Raw genomic sequence first — 24,999 nt, 5'->3', positions numbered from 1 at the left:
AATAACTGTCTTTGTCTTATGACACTACACTCTGTCTAGAGGTCTGGGAGCTATAAAAAGACCCTAACACTAGGCACTTGCAGAAGTTAATCTGATGGATCTGGTGACTTAAGGAGGATTTCACTAGTTAGGAAAGCAGAGTTAGATCAAAGGCAGTCCATAGCAAAGTCTCCTAAGATGTGCCAAAGTTTCTCTAGGTCTTCATATGCTCTCAGTAATTTTAAAACAACAGAATCTATAACAAATAAGAAATAAATAAAATACTTAAAATGTTTTTAAAAATCGAGGGACAGTTATATTTTAATTTTCACTTAATTTTAGAAATGTCCTTGGCCCATTCATATGAGCTTAATATTTTTCATACAAATGTAAGCAATAACTAATTTTTTTCTATTTCTTCTCTTCTCACCTCACCTATAGATTTTCCTGCACACAGTAAGAACTAAGTAGATTTTTAGATCTAGAAGCTCTCTAGAGTCATTTCCTGACAACCTCATCTCATTTTCAGTCTTCCTTCCAGAAAGCCACAAAAATGCTTGTCATGTATCTCAGTGTTTCCAGTGATGTCTATTCGTTTCCCTACCAGGCCACTTCTTCCTTACTGAGTTGTTCTAATTACTGGAATTTTCAACTACATATTGCGCAGAAATCTCTCTCTATGGTATATCCCCTGTGGAATGATATAGCTGGAGTTTGCTTTAAAATACTCCAGATACGGGGCACCTGGGAGGCTCTGACGGTTAAGCGTCCAACTCTTGATTTAGACTCAGATCATGATCTCAGGGTTGTGAAATTGAGCCCCATGTGGGGCACTGCACTGGGCGTGGAGCTTTCTTCAGATTCTCTCTCCCCCTCTCCCACTACACCCTCTCAAAAAAATAAGTAAATACATAAATAAAATACTCTTGATATACTCCCATAGTTCCTTATGTAATTTAAAAAATCAGTAAAAAAAAAAAAAAAATGTCCACCATAGATAGTTCAATTCTTTAGTGAGTTACAGAGAAATTCCACTCTGAAGACAGATGAAGACCCTGATCTCCTACCATTCTCCATGTACACATTAATATTCCCTATCAGGCAATAGGCATCCAACAATCATCTGTGGAATGAACGCATAAATGAATTAGACCCTCCTGGTACAATGAACTTAATTTTCAAAATGTCATATCTATTCAGATTTCTCTACACCTTACATATACTATTCACCCATCTGATATACTCTTACCCCTTAGAACCAATTGTTGAACTCTACTTATCCATCCCGAGTTTCAACTATCACCCCAAGCCAGGAGGGTAATCTCCCCCCTGAAGTTTGCACTTCCCTGCTCTGTACAACACGAGTGAAAAATATGAGATAAAAGCAAATCTTTGGAAAAGAGATCTGGATTCAAGCCTAGTTCTACTAGTAGCTATGTGATCTTGGGCTGGCTCCTTAAATTATCCGAGCCTCAACTAGAAATCGGGTTGATGAAGAAGATGTTGCACTTGAGTGTTAAGCATTGAGCCGCTGAAAAACTCTCAAAAAACCCCATAGTTAATAATGATATTATCTCATTGTATTTATTTGTTTATGCATCCTTGTCTCTGATTTACTTTTATTTTGCATCCCCTGAAGTCAAGGATTGTCCTATTCACCTCTGTGTGCCTAGTGTCTGCAATACTGAGGAAACACGAAAATCTTGTGTGAGAAAAGCACTTTCAACTATGTCGATAATTATGACTTTCCTTAATCTGGATATTAAGCCTCCAACATTTGTAACATCACATAAGTCTTATGCAAAACATGCAAAAACCCAATTCAAATTTCCAAAGCTCTTCATTGTGATACACAACCTGTATTTGTAGGTGATTATTGTTTTACTTATTCACCGTATTAAGAAAGAAGAGACTGTTGGGTAAGTATAAAAATAAAATGTCAAGTTGTAGAGTTTATATATACATATACAGATAAAATTCTTATGTATATACATCTAATATATTCAGTAATACATATGAATGTGTTCAGTGTGATAAGGAATAAGGAAATTTCTTTTTTTTTAAATAAGATTTATTTAATTATTTGAGAGAGAGAGTGGGGGGGCAGAGGGAGAGAGAAAATCTCGAGCAGACTCCACGCTGAGCATGGAGCCCAACATGGGGCTCAATCCCATGACCCCAGGATCATGACCTGAACCAAAATCAAGAGTTGGCTGCTTGAACGACCAAGCCACCCAAGGGCTCCAGGAATAAGGAAATTTCTTTATAAGACTGGACCCCCAGAATTCTCTTAACTGTAGTGCATCATGGTATATAACATATTATCCTGGCTATTACTTATCTTCAAAACTGGTATGTGACTACGTAAACTTAAAGAAAAACAAAACATCAAGTGCTATAAACTTACCAACTCGACGGGTCATTTAGAACCATTATTAAAAACAGAGTTCCTGGAAATCTGCATTACAGTCAAATCCAACTTTAAAAAGCATTTGTTAAAGGATGTTGGCATAACTGAGTAATTCCAATCAAGTTGGCTTTTTGTTTGTTTTAAAGACCTTCCAAATCCCAAATGATGTTGTATTGGGTTAAAGAGCTAATACTAGAAAGCATGAATCAGGCCTCCTAAATACAAAGAAAAATCCAGCCAGAGGTCTGGAAGAACAAAAATCTCTTAGATATTTTCACTAGAAAATAGGTTCCAAAACATCAATGCAAACAGACTGGCATGTTTGGGGGCACAGCAGACACCATCTCACCACGGTCAGTTTAAAGCAAGAACACGGTACACAGCTCTCTAAAACGAACCACGATCATGACAGTATGATTGTTTTCTTAAGGAATTGGAATATTCCAGCTATAACTTATACAAGTCTCCAAGTTCAATCAATGTTAATCAGTTTAGAGTCACTGCTTAATAATTTAGGGAAAAACAGCAAAGCTTGGTGACTGACTAGTTTGTAAGTAAGCCATCCCTTCACGAAGAGACAAACTTTAAAATCCACTGGAAGGCCTTTTCAGAATCTCCCTGCCAATGCTCCCATCTCCTTGGAGATACTTGGAGAAAAGTAATCCCCAAGGATAAGACTCACAGAAAAAGTCCACACAGCGGTTCTAATGTTCACTGAGGTGTGAGGTAAGATGTGGGGGGGGGGGGGGATGCCATCTGGGTTTGCAGCTTGGGTGCTCTGTGGAGAGAGGATGCAGGAGGAAGAGTAGCTTTCAGAGGGAAAGAAACTGAATTTGGTTTCAAACTTACTGCATTTTAAGATGTCAGTGGAACATCCATGAGTGGATTCCACCAAGTTCTTGGGTGTATGAGTCTGAAGAGCAGAGTGACAATGGAAATATGGAATAAGATCACTTGATAAAGGCCTAAGTGAGAAGACTGGGCCAAGGCGGCATACCTGACGAATACCAACTTTTATGAAGATGCAGTGAAAGAGAAGACCATGAAGAAAGAAGATGTAGAAGAAGGAGAATCAGCAGCTAGTGGGGTTAATGAAGCTAACTGGCTAGTGAGTTATAGACAGCCAGTCAAATGCAACAGAGACAGCAAATACGATAAAGGTTGAAATAAAATGTCCATTCAATTTGGCAAATAGTGATAACAATTTCAGTGGTGCTGGAGACAAAAGACGCACTGCAACAGAGTGAGGAAAGAATGGGAAGTAATGACTCAAAGAACCCAGAAACAGACCAGGAACGTTAACATCTTAGCCTATTAGCACAAGCGTCCAAGAAAACCTATGCAGCAAAGGTATGCTGGGGGCCATGGGAAGAATGATGAATAAATAAACACAAATCCTTTATAACTTCAAATAATATTCAAAATACCCTAGTCTTGCCAACAGTAGGTCCACAGATTCAGAGAAGTATAAAATTTGGATAAAATCATAAAGATGGATTTCAGAGAAATGTGATCCCTAACAATTAAATGTCTGCAGATTAATGTCAACGTAGTCCTTTATCATGTAAATATAATAAAAGAGGACAGAGATACCACACACACAAATCCCACAGTACCTTAGTTTGGACATGGTAGAATTAGCAATGCCTCCAATGGAATAAATTAAGGTCACTCTGAGCTCATCAGTTTATATCTCAAAACAAAGCTAAACAGAACTGAATGATTTTATAAGTATACTCTTTAACAGGTGTTTCACAGGTGCACTCTTCAACTGAGGGATTTTGAAAGTGAACATTGTTTTAAATTGAAATGAACGAAAGCACAATACATGTCGTTTTGCTCCTTAAATAATCATTCCTATAAGAGGAATTATCAATTTTTTTGTTGGTTCACATACACAAATCATTGTTTTCCAACATGATGCACTTTCATGGACAAATACAGTCTACAGGTTACAAAAAGATAAGACATAATAGCTGTGACTTTCAAAAAGATAGTTAGTCTTTCTGTGGTTCAGGTCCTTCATCTGTAATATGAAGGGTAATAACAGTACCTACTTCATTGTGAAGATCAAAGGATTTTATGTAGGTAAAATACAAGGAAGACTGCCTCAAGCACTGTAAGAGTAGAATGTTTGCTATAATTACTGTGACACTATTTACCATCACCATACACCACAATGACACAACAAGGAAACGGAACTGTTATCTCTAAATCTCAAGGAGCACTGAAGGCCATGCTTCCGACTGTTGAGTATGACATTTCTATAGGGACAACCGAGAATGAGTTATATATGTCATATTTACTGGTAGTTACTAATCACTGGCCTATCTCACACTTGATTGAGACACACCTAAAACCCACTGATGACACACTTTGTGTTGATACTGTGGATGACACTGGCTAGAATCAATGACCTCCCAGGTCCCTTAGACACCACTTGTTATGCTCTTCAAATTATCTATGTGTTCAGAAATTGGAGGGACCATAACTTTGTCAGTTAGTCACCGTCTCTGTAAGTCTCCCTGCTATGAGCAAGTTCTCCAAGTTGGTTCCTGGTGGGTCTAAGCATAAACACATGACAAATTGTGAGTGTATATTGCTGACAATACTCTTCCTTTTCACAGTTGGCCTTGGGAAACATGAAAACTTAATGTTTTCTTATTATCATAAGCAATACCAGAGTGGTCATCGAGATCATGTAAATGGATTCACTCTATTACCACGGGGATTCGAAGTCAAAGTGAAACAATTCTAAACCACTTATTTGACATATGTGGTATCTGTGTAAAACAGCGTCACTTTATATAACAAAACTCCACACGTTTGTACTCTACAGGCCTTGGAGAGGAGACACTGGTGTTGACTCAACCTCAGATGCAGTCATGAAAATTATATACCATACAGTTATTCTGAGTCTCCAGGCTCGCATGTGATAATTTCTAGTGACGAGGGGCTCTCCACTTTTGAGGTTAGCTCTTCTACTGTTCCAGTTCTCATCTGGAGACAGTCTTTCTGAATTTTCTACCTCTAGCTTCGCATACTGACCTTAGGTCTTGTCCACTGGGACAGCACAGAGGGAGTCTAATCTAAGGGTAGCAAGTTTCATTTCAAATATCAATTCTGGCTGTATAATAGTGGGCACCTGAAGAGTCAATCTCCAACTCAACAGAAAAGACACTTTAAATAGATGTTGGTCATAGACTCAAAGGAGGTAATTAGGATAGCCTTTCATATATTTGAAAACAATTCAGTCTACTTTCATTTCAACTTTAAAATATCATTCCCTCTACTTGACTCCCCATAGGCTGAAAAAAAAAAAAAAAGATTGGTCTAGAATTCTAAAACAACTGGTCTCCGCTCAGACATTCAGAGAGTCTGTTTGGGTCAGGAGAAAGAACACATGTATGCAATACTGCAAACACTGATGAAACAGCTCTCAAGACTAGGCAGAGTGAGATACCCTTTAGCAGTCTCCCATCTGTCCAATGCTAATGCACACATGTCCACAAATAATTTAAAAAAGAATGTCATAACAACATCCCACATAAAACACAGACAGACCCCGTTCAGTCTCTTAGGACTAAAACAAATGATGCAATATTTCTGTTGTGACTTTTCCAAAATGATTAGAGTGCTTTTTTATTTTGGTGATGTTTGATGTTTTAAAAATATATTCTCCCATTGTCTGGATATTTATTTTTTTAACATGGTCAACAATGCAAAACGATGTCAACCTTATGAATCACAGCACTTCCTAGAGGTGGGGATTTGCTCTTGTTTAACTTCAGAAGGCAACATGCTCCCTTTTAAAACAATACCTTTTGCCAGTTTTTCCTTTAGAGGTTAAATACACAAGATATTCACGTACTTCTTCATTAAAATAGATGATGCATCACTTAGAGTATGAAACAAAAGTGAAAAGAAGGCATTTATGTAGTAAAGAATGATCTGTTTAGTACCAGATCACTGTGTCTCTTCTACATTTCTGAGCCACAAGTGAACCAGCCAAAGCGAAGGTCTTAGGGAATTTTGACATTCAACGATAAACTTCCATAAATAAATCCATGCATAAATCAAACTTCATCTTTTAAAATCAAACTTCTTTTGGAATGCATTAATATGATAAATGATGACATAATGACATTACTGAAGACCATTTTCTACTAAAAAAATAAACTTGACTATTTCTAGCTGTTCTCCTTTTCCAAATCATATCATATTTCATAGGGACAATTTTTGATTTCTGAGACTGAACATTACTACTAGCTCAGAACGTTTCACAGAAAAATGAAGCAAATTGTAGAAATTTGCAGGAATTCTGAAGGTAACACTGAGACTCTGTAGGAACAGGAATGCCAGGTTTTCCTTTAACCTCTCCTCAGTTCATACTGATTAATCCCTCATAAAATGTTAAAGACCAAATTAACTTAGAATGGAATTAAAGTTATACCAAAATTTGTTTAAGAGAAATGTATATAAAAGAATGACAAGTTTCAAGTCATAAATAAAGATGGAATAAGGGGGCCAGGAACCGTAACAGATATTAGAATTCCTGCGTAAAATTCTGCTGAGAAATAAGATATTTACACACTCTCAAAGAGTCACCTCACAAATTGCTAATTATTAAAACAAACAAACAAAACAAAAAAACAAAAACAAACAAATAAAACACCCATATAACTTCATCGTGGAGGAACTGGCAGATACCACGTAAGCAAAGGGACCAAAACAATGCATCGGCATTAGCTGTAATGAGACAAGCTGACATCATGGGCCTGCAGAAGGGACACATACTGCTTCTGCAGACAAAGCCAATGGAGGCGACGTCTGCAAAATAAGCAGTCTTTAAATATGGTAGGGTCAAGAAAGACAAAGACTGGGGAGCTGCACTGTATTAAATAATCCCAAGGAGACATGAAAATTAAATGCAATGTGGGATCTAGGGGTTGGCGAGATAGCTATAAAGAACACCTCTGAATATGGTCTGTGGACTATTATCATAATAGTATTTTTCAATGTTAGATTTCCTGATTTTGATGATTATATTGTATATACGTAAAAAGATGCCCAAATACTTAGCATATATACCCTGAAGTATTTAGGAGTAAAGGAGCATGCTATCTCTGACTTCCTGGTGTATGGTTCAGAAAAATAAAGTTATGCACACCCACATATGTATATACAAGCATGCATACATACATGTCCATATGTGGGGAACAGGGGCAACGAACGATAGAGCAAATGGGACAAAAAGTCAACAACTGATGGTCTAAGGAAAGAATATACAGGAATTCCATGCACTAGCTTACAACTCTTCTGTAAGTTTGATTTATATCAAATAAAAAGTTATAAACAAACAACAACAAAGAATAACACGTTCCAGTTTCTCTAACTTGGATTTTTCGGAGTCCCAACCAAAGGACCTGGTGCGAGGGGTCTTCCCTACCATTTCTTCTTTAGAATGTTAAGAACAGTCAAGCGTGCCTCACAGAGAGTGGAAAGCTTGGATTTCCTTTACATCTGGCTTCGGTTAGAGGGTGAAGGCTCCAGCTGCACACACAATGTGTCTTTAGCTGACGGTTTGACTGGCACTTCAGGGTTACAGCAAACATACTCGTAATGGTTCCCAGGCAGGTTTCTAAAGAGGACTTACAAGCTCTACTCTTCCAAATAAGTAAAAATATTCAACTTTCCTCAGATGGTTGTAAAAGCTTATTACTTTATAGCTTTAAACCATATTTAAGATAACAGATGCAACACCCTACAATAAAATAATAAAAGCACCCTTACCACAAACTAACCTGGTTATAAGATTTGACATTTGGTTCTAGAATTCTTCAAATGTATCATCTTTAACCATAATATTTTCAAGAATTAGCAAGTTGCTCAAATAGTTAGGATTTATGCAAATGAATACTTTCTTCTTGTAAATTTCTTTGCTTTTTTAAAAAAGATTTCATTTATTTGAGAGAGAGCACACGCACACGTGCAAGCTGGGGAGAGGGGCACAGGGAGAGCGAGAAGCAGACTCCCCGCTGAGCAGAGAACCTGACTTGGAGCTCAATCCCAGGACCCTGAGAGCATGACCTGAGCTGAAGGCAGACGCCCAAATGAGCCACCCAGGTGCCCCTCAAATGAATTCTTTAACATTAAACACTACAAATGTTACAATGTCTTGAGTATAAAAGTGATTTACATAAAACTGAAAGTATTGTATAATGTACCCTAATATGCTGCATATATGAACTTAATCAAAGCAAACCCTCTAACATTTTCTAAGGATACAGTAAAATCATAGGACTAGGTGATAGTGCTTATTGAAGGCGTGAGTGACTGTCGCAGAAGCTTATACGCAATCTTGATAATACCGGCCAGATGCCTGGTTCATATTGGCTGCCCCACCACACCCATTATTAGATGATGACTTGGGGTATAATCGTAGGCATCTATGACTAGCCTGGAAATCTCAGTCTCCTTGAGAGTCTCTGGAGCAGTACTGTCACTCTAGTTGCCAATATTTTCCAATTCTGATGTGCATTGATGTAAATGTCCCATGCAGTCAAGCTTCAGTGAGTGACATCTGTCAACGGCAACAGACGTCACTAGGGCTGTGATTTGCTGCTGGAATGGTGTCTTGCTAGTGGGCTCCACTGTGGTATTAAAGTAGTTTACAATTTTAAAAATAATTAAAGATAAAGCATAATGTCCCCAAGGAGTAAAATTCTTTTTTTTTTTTTTAAGATTTTATTTGTTTATTCTACAGAGATAGAGACAGCCAGCAAGAGAGGGAACACAAGCAGGGGGAGTGGGAGAGGAAGAAGCAGGCTCATAGCGGAGGAGCCTGATTTGGGGCTCGATCCCATAACGCTGGGATCACGCCCTGAGCCGAAGGCAGACGCTTAACCGCTGTGCCACCCAGGAGCCCCAAGGAGTAAAATTCTTAACTGGTGTGTCTGTTTTCAAGATCTAAAGCAACATTTTGTCCAGTGCTTAAGAAAACAAAATTCAAGACGGACCACCTCCAAATGGAAATGTTTTCTAGTTTGGGCCTACAAACATAAAATTAGCAAAAGATATCTAAAGCAAAGTAAACTGTTGGGGCTCAAATGTCTTGTCAGTTTGAGTTTCCGAAATTCACAGAACGAAAGGGAGAGGAGGTACGTAAAGAACCGTAGAAGAGAAACTTATACGCAGGAGGAGAAAACAGAAGAAACGCTGAGAAAATCATGAAATATTTGAAATGTAGAGTGAGTTATTAAAATGTTTAACAATGCATTAGCTAGTCTCTCATTCAAAGGAACAGTCTCTCTCATTAGAAAGAAATGGAATGAAGTTAAAGATTTATTAGGGGATTTAGAGGTTTTAAGTTTGGGGAAGTAGCAAAGTCTACTAAACATATCCCAAAAGCAAAAACAAAACAAAACAAAAGAAAGAGAGTAGTAACTCTGACTTTTAGGTATTTTTAACTATTCTAAGAATTCAAAGCAGTGGGGCGCCTGGGTGGCTCAGTCATTAAACGTCTGCCCTCAGCTCAGGGCGTGATCCTGGCGTTCTGGGATGGAGCCCCACGTCAGGCTCCTCTGCTAGGAGCCTGCTTCTTCCTCTCCCACTCCCCCTGCTTGTGTTCCCTTTCTCGCTGGCTGTCTCTCTGTGTGTCAAAGAAATAAAATAAAATCTTAAAAAAAAAAAAAAAGAATTCAAAGCAGTTTATCAATACAGTTGTAATCATCTCTAACATTCCCAGTTGGTTAAGAGGGAAATTTTATGGAAAATTACACTTAGGACTCTTGCTAATCTTATGGATTGATAACCAGTATCTCTAGGAATCCGTTAATAGTCTATTAAATGTAAATGAAGAAATGTAAAGTACTTTTATAAAATAGAGAAGCAGCACATTAAAACATGAGCCAAAGCTTTGGAAGTGGGAGAACTAGATTTGAACTGGTTTTTTAACATTTTTAAATTTAAATTCAATTAATTAACATATAATGTATTATTGGTTTCAGAGGTACAAGCCTGTGATTCATCAGTCTTATATAATACCCAGTGCTCATTACATCACATGCCCTCCTTAATGTTCATCACCCACCTACCCCATCCCTCTAGCCCCCTCCCCTCCAGCAACCCTCACTTTGTTTCCTATGATTAAGAGTCTCTTATGGTTAGTCTCCCTCTCTGGTTTCATCTTGTTTTATTTTTTCCACATATCAGTGAGATCATATGATAATGGCCTTTCTCTGATTGACTTATTTCAACTCTTCTTTCACTACCTGTTACCTGAGAGACCTCGGACAAGTTCCTGAACCTTGCTAACCTTAGTTATCTCACCTGCAATCGTCACATCTAACATTTTAGCACAAGGGTTAACGTACACAAGGGGCACCGCACCTGTGGTAGTGTCTCAGTATATGTTAACTGATTCTGTTTTTACTTCTACTAATTAGAAATGTAATTAGACACCTCCGTGAAGTTTCAGCTCTTCGAACACAGCACAACAATTTTAGATGTTCTTGATAAATTACAGGCTTTACCAGAAGCCATGAGTTTCCAAAGACATGCATATAAGGTTGTACCCTTTGTGACACAGAAGTAAAGAGCACACGTAGCTCAGAAATGTGAAATGTGAAGAATGACCCACAAATCATGGGATAACTGAGTTAACAAGTCTACGACTGTCCGAACCAAACTAGATGTGGGTGTTACTAACCGTCATGGGCTACTCAAACAGGCACACCACTTTTCTACTGTACTAGACATTGGTCAGAATCACCTATCCATCCTCTGTTCTGATTTTTTCCTCTCTCAGTTTTGGAAATGGATATAATCACCCGTGAGAGTGTCTACAAAGCAGGAAAGAGAGAACTAAATAAAGTGGGAAGACAGTAGCTAGAGAAGAGACCAGTGTATGTCTTAAGGATCTCCAAAAACTATGAATCTATTCTACTTATTTTCAGCTTTGAGAGCCATGAGAGAGACTTTTAAGACCACCTTAGAATAACCTAAATAGACAAATTAAAATTAAATAATAAAATAAGTAAGCAATATGTCAGTTATTAAGATACTGTCTTTTAGCTCCCAAACTACACGCCTACCCTCAGGTCTGAGACACCGGAGCTCAACAAACTACCTTCTCCTTTGCCAGCAGGCTTCCTGACAGATTGCCAGACCCTCTTCCTCCCCCCACATCAGCAGGTGATTCCAGGTCCTGGCTTGTTTTCATAGGCCCAACCCAGCATCACTACACCCCTTGAAAGGACCAGTGCAGCCAGGCAGAAGCCCTCCTCTGAGTTCCCCAATCCTAGCTGTGCAGAGTCCCAGCTGTATGACGCTCCTTCTCTCCAAACTCAAGTCCCATTTTGCCAGAGCCAACTGAGCTCTCAGTTTCAGCTCTGTGGTCTTTCTCCCTGTCCTCTTCAGTCCAGCTCTGTGGGACTCCACCTCTGAGTACTCAGACACAGTTCTGCAGGGTCCCCCATCCAAGCTGCCCAGCCCGTACTCTTTCCACAGAGGCCTAGGGCCCAGCCCCACAGAGCGCTCGCCTGGAATTTCTAGGCTCTTTGATAACCCCAACCTCATTGCTTGGTTCCCCAAGCCCTAAGAATAATAGCTGCTTCCAATATCGACCTGAGCATTCTCTTTTTGCTTTTTCTGTCCTCTAACATGTGCTAACCTAATTCTCCATATTACATTAATTCTATTAAATAATAAGTGTGGTTTCTGCTTTTCTGACTTCACTCAGCACCAGTAGAAACAGTATACCAAAATCAATGGATTATCTTTTTCTGAGTACTCAGCAGCTTTCTGGCACTAGTATTTAATTTAAATTTTATTAAATGCTTGCACATCATGTCTGTTTGAATTGTTCACCAGAAGATATGCTAGTTTTTCAGATTAATATTTCCTCCCAAAATGTTATATATTAGGACAATTCATCTGCAAACAAACATGTATTTAAAGTCATTTAAAACATAGCTTGTTCTTTTAATTAAATTTTGTACGTTCTTTAATTATGTTTACCTTTGAATTTGCTAAGCTATATAATTTCTTCATAAAGAATGAAAAAGCCTGAGTAATCACACATTTTAAATTAGTGGGGCCGAAGATGATTGAATTTCAACTCTAAAACAAACACATTCCTGGGTGGCTGCCTATTTTTATTTCCTCTTAAATAAATTAAGAAATGTGTTATACTACAGAGGAACATATAGCGTGTACCTAACATTTACCCAATTTCCAACTTAAGAAACAGAACTTGCAACTGGTTCATCACTAAATGCCACCCCCCGAAACTAATAATACACTGTATGTTAACTAAATTGAATTAACAGAAAGAAAGAATCAGAACTGACTCAATACTTTGGGAGAGTCCCACGTGCTCCCTACATCCTGCCCTTGGGCCCAGAGACAACACCACCTTCACGTTTTCAAAATTAAGCACATCAATTTATATTGCCATCATCAGTATAAAGGGGTTCTCACTAATCCACACCTTTGCCAGTATTTCACATTCTCTGACTTTCTGTATTTTTGAAAAGGATACTAATCTGTATCCTGAGATGAAATTCTGTGTGTAATTTAAGAAGCTCTTAACGCTTACACTCTCCCATTTCAGATGCTGTCCTGCATCTCTGCAAATTCCATTTATGCAGCTACCAGTGTACCTTTACCAACGTGCCCTACAGGACAAGTTCATCCAGACAGCTTCCTGAAGAGAAATCATCTTAGCTGAGTACAGATGAAGGAGTAGGAGTTTGCTAATTTTAAATGAAAAAAACTAAACAAAACAACAAAAAAAACAAAACAAAACTGCAGAACGTCAGCCACAGAGAATGAAACATTCGCATGGAGGCTATTGTAAATGATTTTAACCCCACAGTGACCACATACTACATAGGGAACATATCAATGCTTTCATGTGATACTTTGCTTGTGTTGGGTCCCTGTGTCAAAGGGCATCTTACAGCTTTGAATTAATCTAAGTTGGCTGTTGCACAAAAAGAAAAACATTTTTATAAAATACACTTTGTAACATGATCACGGATAATTTATAAAGTTAAATATACCTTAACTCAGAATGTCAGAGAACTAATCACCTTTAATTAGCTGCGGTTTTCTCAAGGCACTTGGATCAGAAAAGCAAGTGATTAGTGAAAATGAGGAAGTACAACTTTACTAGTTTTTTCTAACATGAATAAATGGCATCAAATCTTAGAATTGAATGACTGATGACTTGATTTTCTTCTCATCAACTCTCAATTCCACTAGCAAAATTACCACCGAAAGTAATGGAGGTTCAAGAGATTTACAGCATGAAAAGTCTAAGAATCTTGAAAAATGTTTATTTGAATTGAGTGCACCTGCATATTAATATGGGGGAGGGAAGGGAGAATGAGAAGAGAAAGATACTTGAAGCTTACTAACTTTGGAAAAAAATCAAAAGTGAATACGTTTCTTTCAAAGCTTTTGTAAAGAAATGTAAACATCTCAAACAGCAAAACATTACAGCAAACTCCATAGTGCTGACTGAAAGGGGATTATGGAGTCATACAACTACTTTACATCACCCTCACTGCCCCTAACCATTAGAAAGATCTGCTAGTTTCTCTCCATCTTCTCTGTATCACCTTTGGTTAAAACCACCATCATCTTTTATTTGACACCCTTTATAACTGGTCTCCCCAATTCTATGCTTGCCAGAGCAATATTTTCACAACATAAATCTTATCACTCTAATTCCATAAATAGGATCTTTAAGGGGCTGGGTATAAAATGTAAATAAAATGTAAATTTATGAAGCATATAAACTTGTACACTCCACATAATCAGAAAACTTTCTCTTTCATGTCATGCTCACTGCGTTCTCAGAATACAGGGGCTTTTAGACTTTTCCTCTGCCTCAAAGGCTTCTCTGACCCTCCTCATTCTCCTTCCCATCTACTCCAGGCACACACACACTCCTCATCCATTTCCAGTGTTCCTGCCCAGCACGGCTACGTTGGCTTTTGTGATCTAGTTGCTACATAGCTCTACGGTTTTATCACTATCTACTTCCCTGCACTAAGCCTGTGTTTGAGTCACATAGGATTGTCCACAATTCCAAGAACGGACTCATCTCAGGCTATGGAACTGCGTGATTTGCCTCTTCTAATTTTCCCTCCATCAGTTTTTCACCTGTAAAGTCTTCCTAAGTCATGACTCCATTCTAACAGCAATTCCTAACTCAAGCCTTCCCTAACAAATTAGGTAGCATCAGGCTTACCTTCCACACTGCTTTCTGTACCTATTTGTCAACACCATTGGTATACTATGGGGTAATTACCAGTCTGTGTTTGGCTTCCTGACTACACGATGCAGTCCTGAAGTATAACAACCAATTTATTATTCATCTTTCCCCTCTAGGAATTGAGCAAAGTATCTTCAACAAAAGGTGCTCAATAAACGCAAGTTCTGAGTTCAGCTGCCTTTGAGGAGAACACTTATTTGGACAAATTTGTTGACTTAAACAGACCAGGCTCAGTATTTTACACAAGCTTGATACATATAAAATTCCAACAAGGAAAACTATATACAGTAAAAATACTGCTCTACTGTTTCAGATGAGAATATTAGGATAATGAAAATTTGACAGATTACTTGTAAAAAAATTACATTACATGAGACAGATACACACAATAGAACAGAAGATGAGGTCATATAGAAATGCCATATAAAAAGAGAAACAGAGCTCGATAATTACTGTGTGACTCTACTGGTATCCCTTCCACTCTTTCATATGCCGTGCTAAAGCATGCTATACTTTGAAAGATTCAGTTTCTCATCTATTTCTAATTAAAATATATCTGAGTAGAGTAATTTTAAAATCATATCATTCTCATACTAAGGGTGCTCTTGACTTGTAGGAAAACAATTCTAGATGTAATAAGATATAGGCTGTAGAACTCACTGTAAGCGGGTGAGGTATGTATGTTGACCTAAAATTTGGGTGGGTGGTGGAAAGCATGCTGAAATGAACGTGTGAAATTGGTATCTGCTGCTGACTCAACTTGGAGCTCTGATCTTAGCCAAGTCCCAACAGGATTGTGGGCTTTTCATGCTCCTTGTGTATTTTTTTACTTCATTCTCAATGTAATTTCTTCAAGTTCTGAAGGACTTTAACATGTCTAAAATAAGTCATAGACAACTTTCCACCTCTATTCACTCCTCCTGTGTTCCCTTCTGTAATAGGTTTGCATCGATCTAGGTATACAAGCTAGAAATCAACGTCGTCTTGTACCTGTTCTTTCTTTACCTTGTATATAGCAGTGCAATTACAGAATCTTGTTCCCGTGTATCTCGGAAAACTCCCATAACCTTTTCTCCTCTTCATTCCAACCACAAGGAACTTAGCTTATGCCCTTGACATCTATGACTAGCTAGCTAGGCCTCCTGCTTCTGGTCTCCCCTATAAACCATCATTCACAAAATCTTCATGGTGGGGTTTCAAAGATGCATGTCCAAGGGTGTCGCATCCTTGCCTAAAAGCATTCCTATGTCTAAGCAACAATCACAGAATCGTCCAAACTCCTCAGTGAGTCCTTAAGACCCTTCCCAAGGGTGCCTAAACATCCTTCAATTGCACACCCCTAAGCACCCTATACTCTAGTTTTATCAGACTTTACCGTCCATTTCTTTACTTTATTGGTTCACTCACTCACTCACTAAGTCCAGATCATGTCAGGCAGGTAGTAAGAGCTAAGGACAGTCAATGTCAAATCTTCCCTGAAGGGTTCCATTCAGAAAACCTTAACAGGGGCAACATTAGCATTGACATTAAAGAGGATGAGCTCTTGATTGCGTTCCCCAGGTTCAAATCCAGCCCCCTTTGCAGGGTATTTAATATCTCTAATTTGTAGTTACCAATTCACTAAAGAGAGGATTAATAATATCATCATCATTGCGATTAAATTATGTTAATGCATGTAAAACTCTGACACAGGGTAGGCACAGCAAGCTACCTTGAAAGGCATATAAAATTACTAGTTGGGGGCTTTATCAAACCATATATAGGCACAATTCTGACTGTACTCAGGAATTCTGCTGCAGTGAGCCAACTCAGGTACGAATATTTTTTATCCCTCAGATGTAAACTTGATATAAATTAAGAAATCCCTTGCCTCATGGATCAATAGATAATCAAAGCCAAAATAGGGGCAAGACTGGTGACTTTGTTCATGTTCTTTCCCATTGTTGAGATTTTATTTTTCTTTCTCCTGGAGAAAATTTTACTGATATTTCAAAGTCTGGTTTAAATATAATTCTTCAATTATATTTAATCATTACTTTTTCTGTTTCTATAGTATCTTATTTATATAACTAAATATTTGTTATGCCACATAGTGATTATTCATATTTTCATTGGTCCTCTTATTAATCTATGAACTATGAGGGAAGGGTCTATTTTTTATTTTTTATTAGTACTTTCTATTAATTTAATAGCCATTTGTTGAATGACAATTAAGGTATTAGACTATATCTCCAAGATTCCTTATAATCTAAATCTAATAAATTATCAAGAATCTGAAAAAAAAAGTTCATTGCTTCTGATCTAGTAATTATAATTCTAGGAATCTATATTAAGGAAACAATCAGAGATATAGTAAAAACACTATGAATAAAGATGTTCAACATATTTCTTAAGAGTAGGGAAAATTGGGAAAAGTCTAATTTCTTTTTTACAAGAATCAAATTACTCACTAAATTATGGCACAATCATAAGAAGGATTATTATGAAATCATCTGAAATGGTTTTTGAATTGTATTAAATGGCATGGGAAAATGCTCATGTTATAATTTTCAGTGGGAAAAAACATGTAAGTTATAAAAGTGAATACAGATGTCCAGTAAATGGAATGATGAATTCATAGGCTGAGCTGAAAACACATAGCAATAAATGAAAACATAAAAAGGAAAAACCAAACAACACAGTATGCTTTAAAAAATGTTAGTATCTTCTTGGACCAGAAATATTAGAGTAGCCCAAGTTAATAAGCAGTGTTGAAGCAAGAGGTCACTGGAGTGTGCATGTAGAGAAAAAGGTAAAGATTTTGGCTTATGTAGAGACTGGTGGAGGGAGGGTTCACTCAGCCGGAAAAGGAACCAGTCTCTCTACTGGAAACCTAGAGCTGCAACTAAGCTCCTCAAATCATGACAGGAGAATGAAAACAGCTACAGTCCACATGCAGCTGTGTGACTGGGGCAGCAAGCAGAGGCAGGCACAGCTTTCCAGGCAAGACCTCAGCTAAGTCATTCCCTAGCTTGATACTGAATCTGTCAGACGCCTAATATGCACATGTACGTACATTTATGTAGGCACAGGGCAGGTGTCCCAGCTGCTAACAGAAGCTTTGGTTCTGGCCTGGGGGCCCAAAACAGGCCACGTCAAAGCAATTGAAAAAACTGAGAGAATGAAGAATATGGGGGGTCAGGAGAAGGGAGACAGCAAGGGACAGACAGACTGATAGACGGTTTCTGTCAAAGCCTCAGCCTACAAAACAGAAGCAATCATCGACCATACATACATAATTGCATGCGTATGGCTATGTCCCAACTGAACTTATAAAAAGGGGTCTCAATTAATACACAGGCTGTAATTTTCTCTCACTTGTTTTAATCATCATTCCAATACCAATATGAAACTAATGAATAGAAAGATAGCTTATAACTATTAACAGATGAAAGATGGATTCATTTTGGATGAAATAAAAACTATAGAAAATCCAAAAAGGCCTTCAATATTTTTTATAAACATCAAAGAGATAAAGGAAAGATAATATCCAACATAAGAACAAGAAATTTCTTTAAAGGTAAAACTACATGTGATAAAAATCATATTAGAAAACTTGGAAACAAAAATATTATCATGGCTGGTTGCATTGATAATGCAAACATCAGACTGGACAGAGTCAAAGAGACACTTAATGAACTAGAAGACAATGTTGAGGAATGCATGAAGATTATAGCAAAATGGAGGTGGTAGATTTTTAAAATATGAGAGAGAAGTTAGGAGACATAGAGAGTTAGACTAAGTGGCTCCAATGTACATCTAAAAAGAGTTTCAGGTAAAGGAAGAAAAGTGATGAACACTGAACATAATTGTTGGGAATTCTGAAGACATTAAGGAAAACATCAGTCTTCAAGTTGAAAGTTTTCAGTAAGTACAGAGCGAGACAATGAATGAATGAATGAATGAATGAATGAATACTGTGCATATTAAAGCAAAGCCAAAGTTGAATAAGGATAATGACAGAATACAAATGTGAATTAATTAAATGACCCAACTATAAAGCAGAGAATATAACAATTATATGTGTCATGGCTCCAATGATTTAATTTGTGCATACACATGCAATACATACCCACACCAGATAAAAATACACCAAATATTAATGTTATTTATCATTGGACTGTAGAAACACAGATAAACATACTTTTTTTCTCCACATTTTTCAGCGTTGTTTGATGTTCCTATGCTGAACTGAGTCATTTTAAAATCACAATAAAATGTTACTTTTTAAAAAGCTACTGGTTGCATTTGAATGGAGTTTATAATATCATTTTTCCCTCAAACAAAAAAATCAGAAATTTACGATCATAAATAAAATTGCTATGCACAAATATAAGTCAATACAAACAATTTTAAAGATGGGGTTTTCCTGTATATCTCTGAACAGAGACATGACTTCAATTTGAAGATATAGTTCATGAATTTTAAACATTTCAAGTCTCTTATTGAAGGTGGGGGGAGGGGGGAAGATACAGAAATAATTTGCATGAGAACATTCTTGCCCAGTTCCGGTAACTTAATTACTCAATGCCCTGTACATGTTGAGTTGATTTAAGTCATGTGGCAATTGCTACAATTTCTAACTAAGAAAGGCACTGGAACAGAAGTCATCATTTGGCATGACTGCGTCAAGAAATGCTGCTGACAGCCAGAAGAGATCAAAAGCAGATCAGGTCCCTTAACAAAGTACATGTCACTGTGTTAAGAAAGCCAGGACAGCACCCTGAGGAGCTGTAGAAATCTTGGGAACAACTATAGAAACCAAACATAGCGGATGTTCTTATAAAATGCTAAAATGAGATTCCGTTGTTTTATTAAAATGCCTGAGCCATAACACATTATTTCCCAGTCTTTCCTTAGAAATAAATCAAGTCTGTAAGCAGAAAAAAAGAAGTGATAGGAGAAGATGAGTAACTTAATGGTTATAGTTTATTTTTTATCAAGCTAATCACACCATTTATTCTATTTTTTCCTTATTATGAATAGCCAGTATTTATTGGATATTTGTTACATGGAAAGTATTGCGATAAATTCTTTATACACATCATCTCTCATTTTCTAAACTTTCTTAAAACAACTTGCTTCTGGAAAAAAAAGAAAAAAGTGAACACGCTATTCGAATCTTCCTAAATGAATTACCTAATTTGATTACTTAGAAGGAATCATTTTTAATAAGCTATTTATCAAAGTAGACATTATTTTAAATTATATCAAAAGTAACATAATTCAATAATCTCCAATTTGATTCCCATTCAGTGAAATCAATGTACGTATCTATTTATACCTATCTCATTCCAAAAAGGGACACAAGACAATTTTATTTCATGCCTTGTTGATATGAAATGCTACATTCATGCTAAAACTTCCCCAGAAAATGAATTTAAATATCAGCGCATAAGATTTCCTTCCTTGTGTCACAAAATACTTTTTTTTCAATGGAAAAACTCAAATTTTGGCAAAGCAAAACATAGCACATATGATTAAATTATGATTTTTGTCAGTGTTTAAAGGATACCTCAGAGTTTGACAGCCTTGTAAATAGCTCTTCAAGCTAATCTCATTTTATAAGAACAGAAATATATAATTATATTAGTTCATAAACTATAGTTTCATTTCCCCACTTTCACTGTAAGTTCCTTAGAGGCAAATCCGTGCTTCTGCTACTAACGTGGTACCAGGCTTGCATTTCTTAGAATATGTTCCGCTGACTAGAGAAATTATCAGACACTCTGTGAAAAAAATATTCTGTGATCAAATAAATTAGGGAGCTACTTGCCAACCTTTCTTTCAGAGAATACTGTGAATTCCCTTTAAATTTATCTTATCCCAACACTTCTTACATTCATTTGGTCATGAAACTTTCCATTTCTACAGCAGCAAATTGTAAGAATCCATAGACAAATAAGAAAATACTGGGCGAGCAAATGCCATTGGTACTAGTTGAGGGAATAGGCTTTTTAGAGAAATTTGTCTTACCTCAACGGAAAGTATAAATTGTGAGGCTTAAAATCACCACCTTCTCACCCCTCTGAGGTACTAAAAATTGCCAAGATGCCCCCTCAATGTTTCACCTGTGCAGTTAACCACATTGCTGAAGAAGACAGATGTGCGAGGGGAAACAGCCTTCAGTGGCACTGGTTACTTCCTCCTTTCAAAACCATGTCTGATGTGTGTTGGTTCCCTTGTTTCAGCTCTAAGGCTTGTGAGAACTTGGCATTTTCATGGCTACATGTATATTTAATAACTGTAGTGAGAAACTATGTAGATATGAAAAATAAATGAAGTACCATTCCAAAGTGATGTACCAACCAAAGCAAACAGAAACCCCTGGTGATAAGATTACCACTCCTCTCATTTATTAAATCACCTGCAAACTACAAAATCCTCTGCAAGACCAAATTGTTGATCAGAGTGTGAAGTATTTTCCAGATATTCCAGAAATGCCCCCCAGCACCACATCAAAGAGACAGAGACAGAGAGACAGAGAGAGAGAGACAGAGACAGAGACAAAGAACACAGAATTTTACAAGCAAACCAAGATACCTGGCAAATTTTGAAGTATAATACATACTACACATGAATGGTTGGGTTTCCTATTAAGAAATCACACTTAAATACATAGTATCATAGTATTATATAAATGTAACATAGTGTATGTATTTTTTTTGCCACAAGGCAGCCATTCTTGGGCTTAATCAATGAGCATCCTTATTTGAGGCTCTAAGGGAGAACATCTATGTGACGGAATTTCACCCGTCCGTGGCAGTGATGATTCTATCTGTGCTTATCCACAGCACCCAGCAAATACCTGACATGCACCGGGACTATAAATAAATGTTGTGGAGTGTTTAGAAAATACAAGCAAACTGTATAATGTTGTTATATAAAAGCATCTGTGATGAGAATATAACAACTCCATAAATTTGATGACAGATCAAAATCTTTGGATAAATATTAAAACTGGGATACAATCTCTTAAAAAGTGATATCCTATTTGATTTATGGAAAGAGGTAACTACCCACCCTCTTCTCATCTAGTAATACAACATCAAATGAAAATCTCACATAAATTTATTTATTCCCTATCCGTGCTGAACAGACTTAGCAAGAGACGGAAACAGACAGTTGAGGTGTCCTCAACTCTGCAACAAGAAGGACCCTCACGATCATAGAGAGATTTTACATACAAAACTAAAGAAAATTTTAATTTTCTGTGTAAATGTTACCTTTTTTCACTTAAAATCTCTTTATCTTAAAAATTGTCATTCAAGTATAATTGACATATAAGATTATTGTAGTTTTAGGTGTATACTATACTGACTCAACGTGTGTATACACTGAAACAATCACCATAATCAGTCTAGTTAACATCTGTTACCACACATAGTTGCTTTTCTTTCCCTGGTGATGGAAACTCCTTTTTTTTTTTTTTAAAAAAAAGATCTTTTTATTTATTTTTGAGAGAGAGAGAGAGAAAGAGAGAGAGTCGTGGGGAAGGGCAGAGGGAGAGGGAGAAAGAGTCCTAAGCAGACTCCATGCTGAGTGTGGAGCCGACACGTGGCTCAATCTCATGACCCTAAGATCACGGCCTGAGTCAAAACCAAGAGTCGGGCACTGAACCCACTGTGCCACCCAGGCGCCCCAAGTGTGACAGGGGCTCTTAAGATTTCCTTTCTTCACATCTTTCAAAGCTGTGATATTACTGACGAAAGCCACCATGCTATACATTACGTTATCACATCCCCTGACGTATTTACTTCATAATTGGAAGTTCGCAGCTGTTGATCCTTTCCGCCCATTTTGCCCAGCACCCAAACCCCTCCCCCAGCAACCGCCATTTGTTCTTTGTATCTATGAGCTTTGTTTTGTTTTCTTATTTTGTTTTTTAGATTTTCTTTTCTTTTTCTGTCAGATTTATTTCACTGAACAAAATACACTCAAGGTCCATCCATGTTGTTGCAAATGAGATTTTTATCCTTCTTTATGGATGAGTAGTATTCCTGCGTGTGTGTGTGTGTGAGTGAGTGTGTGCGTACATATACACACCCACACACACCACATCTTCTCTATCCATTCATCTATTGGTGGGCACTTCTGTTACTTCCACATCTTAGTTATTGTAAACAAGGTTGCAATGAACACAGGGGTGCATACAGCTTTTCAAATTAATGTTTTCATTTTCTTCAGATAAATACCCAGAAGTAGAACTGCTGGACTTAGTGACAGTTATATTTTTAATTTCTCAAGGAAACTCCATACTGTTTTCCCAGTAGCTGTACCAATTTACCCCACCACCAACAGTGCATGCAGATTCCTTTTTTCCACATCCTCACCAGCACGTGTTTCTTGTCCTTTTGATACTAGCCATTCCAACAGGGGCGAAGTGATGTCTCACTGTAGTTCTAACTGGCATTTCCCTAACGGTTAGTGATGTTGAGCATCTTCTCATGGTTGGTGATGTTGAGCATCTTCTCATGGTTGGTGATGTTGAGCATCTTCTCATGGTTGGTGATGTTGAGCATCTTCTCATGGTTAGTGATGTTGAGCATCTTCTCATGGTTGGTGATGTTGAGCATCTTCTCATGGTTGGTGATGTTGAGCATCTTCTCATGGTTGGTGATGTTGAGCATCTTCTCATGGTTGGTGATGTTGAGCATCTTCTCATGGTTGGTGATGTTGAGCATCTTCTCATGGTTGGTGATGTTGAGCATCTTCTCATGTGCCTCGTGGCCGTCTGTACATCTTCTTTGGAAAAATGTCTATTCAGATCCTCCGCCCATTTTTTAATTGGACTGTGTGTGTTTTTGTTATTAAGTTGTATGAGTTCTTTATATATTTTCAATATTAACCCCTTATTGAATTTATTATTTGCAAATATCTTCTTCCACTCAATAAGGTGACTTGTCTTATTGTTGAGAGTTTCCTTTGCTGTGCAGAAGCTTTTTAGTTTGATGTAGTCCCATTTATTTATTTTGCTTCTGTTACCAAAGTCAGATTAAAAAAAAAAAAACATCAATGGGACTGATATCAAGGACCTTACTGCCTGTTTTCTTCTATGAGTTTTATGGTTTCTGGTCTTGCAGTCAGGTCTTTAACCCAATTTGAGTTAATTTGGGGGTATGGTATAAAATGCTGTCCAGTATCATTTTTTTTTCATTTGGATGTCCAGTTTTCCTAAACTCCATTTATTGAAGATACTGTCTTTTCCCCATTGTATATTCTTGCCTCCTTTGTCATAAATTGACCGTATACCTATGGGCTTATTTCTGGGCTTTCTATTCTGTTCAACTGATCTATGTGTCTGTTTTTTGCCAGTACTATACTGTTCTGATTACTATAGCTTTGTAATATAGCTTGAAATCAGGGAGTGTGATACCTCCAGATTTACTCTTCTTTCTCAAAATTGCTTTGGCAATTTGGGATCTTTTGTGGTTCCTATACAAATTTTAGGGTCATTTCTTCTAATTCCGTGAAAAATGCCTTTGGAATTTTGATACAAATTGCATTGAATCTTTAGATTGTTTTGGATAATACAGATATTTTTAACAATGTTAAATCTTCCAAACAATGAACATGGAATAGCTTTCCACTTATTGGTATATTCTTCAATTTCTTTCATCAATGTCTTATAGGTTTTAGCGTACACTTCTCGCACTTCCTTGGTTACATTTATTCCTAGGTATTTTATTCTTTTTGACACAATTGTAAATGAGACTGCTTCCTTAATTTCTCCTTTGGATAGTCTGTTGTTGGTGTATAAAAATGCAATACATTTTTGTATTTTGATTTTGTACCCTGAAACTTAATTTATTAGTTCTAATAGTTTTTGGTGGAGTCTTTAGGGTTTTTTATATACAAAATGTTATTCTCTGCAAATACTGACAGTTTTAATTCTTCCTATAGAATTTAGATAGCTTTTATTTTAAGTGTTTTTTGTTTGTTTGTTTGTTTTTAAGAGAGGGAGAAAGAGAGAGGCGGGGAAGGGGCAGAAGGAGAGAGAGACTCTTACACAGGCTCCCTTCTGAGCACAGAGCCTAACCCTAGGCTTCATCTCACAACCCTGAGATTATGACCTGAGATGAAATCAAGAGTCAGTCACTTAACAGAACTGAGCTACCAAGGTGCCCTTTAAATGTTACTTTTAATTTAGAAATATGAAGAATTTCAGGCTCATTTCAAAATGATTTGATACAAGGCTTCTCGACTAATAATAAAATGTTATACATGCATGTGTTTTTTGACCAAATACGTGAAAGAAGATTTTGTTCCCAGGCAAGTTCATAAG

At 37.2% G+C, this 24,999-nt stretch overlaps 1 protein-coding gene across 1 annotated transcript in view; it reads right to left on the bottom strand.

The window, feature by feature from the left end:
* The window catches only part of FMN2 (formin 2), a 356,215-nt gene that overhangs the window by 100,364 nt on the left and 230,852 nt on the right, over positions 1-24,999 (bottom strand). The gene's annotated exons all lie outside the window — the stretch shown is intronic.

Source organism: Ursus arctos, unplaced genomic scaffold (genome assembly GCF_023065955.2).
Source record: "Ursus arctos isolate Adak ecotype North America unplaced genomic scaffold, UrsArc2.0 scaffold_2, whole genome shotgun sequence".
NCBI classification, from domain to species: domain Eukaryota; kingdom Metazoa; phylum Chordata; class Mammalia; order Carnivora; family Ursidae; genus Ursus; species Ursus arctos.
Note: the sequence above shows the minus strand (reverse complement) of the source record. Positions and strands in the feature narration are given on the sequence as shown.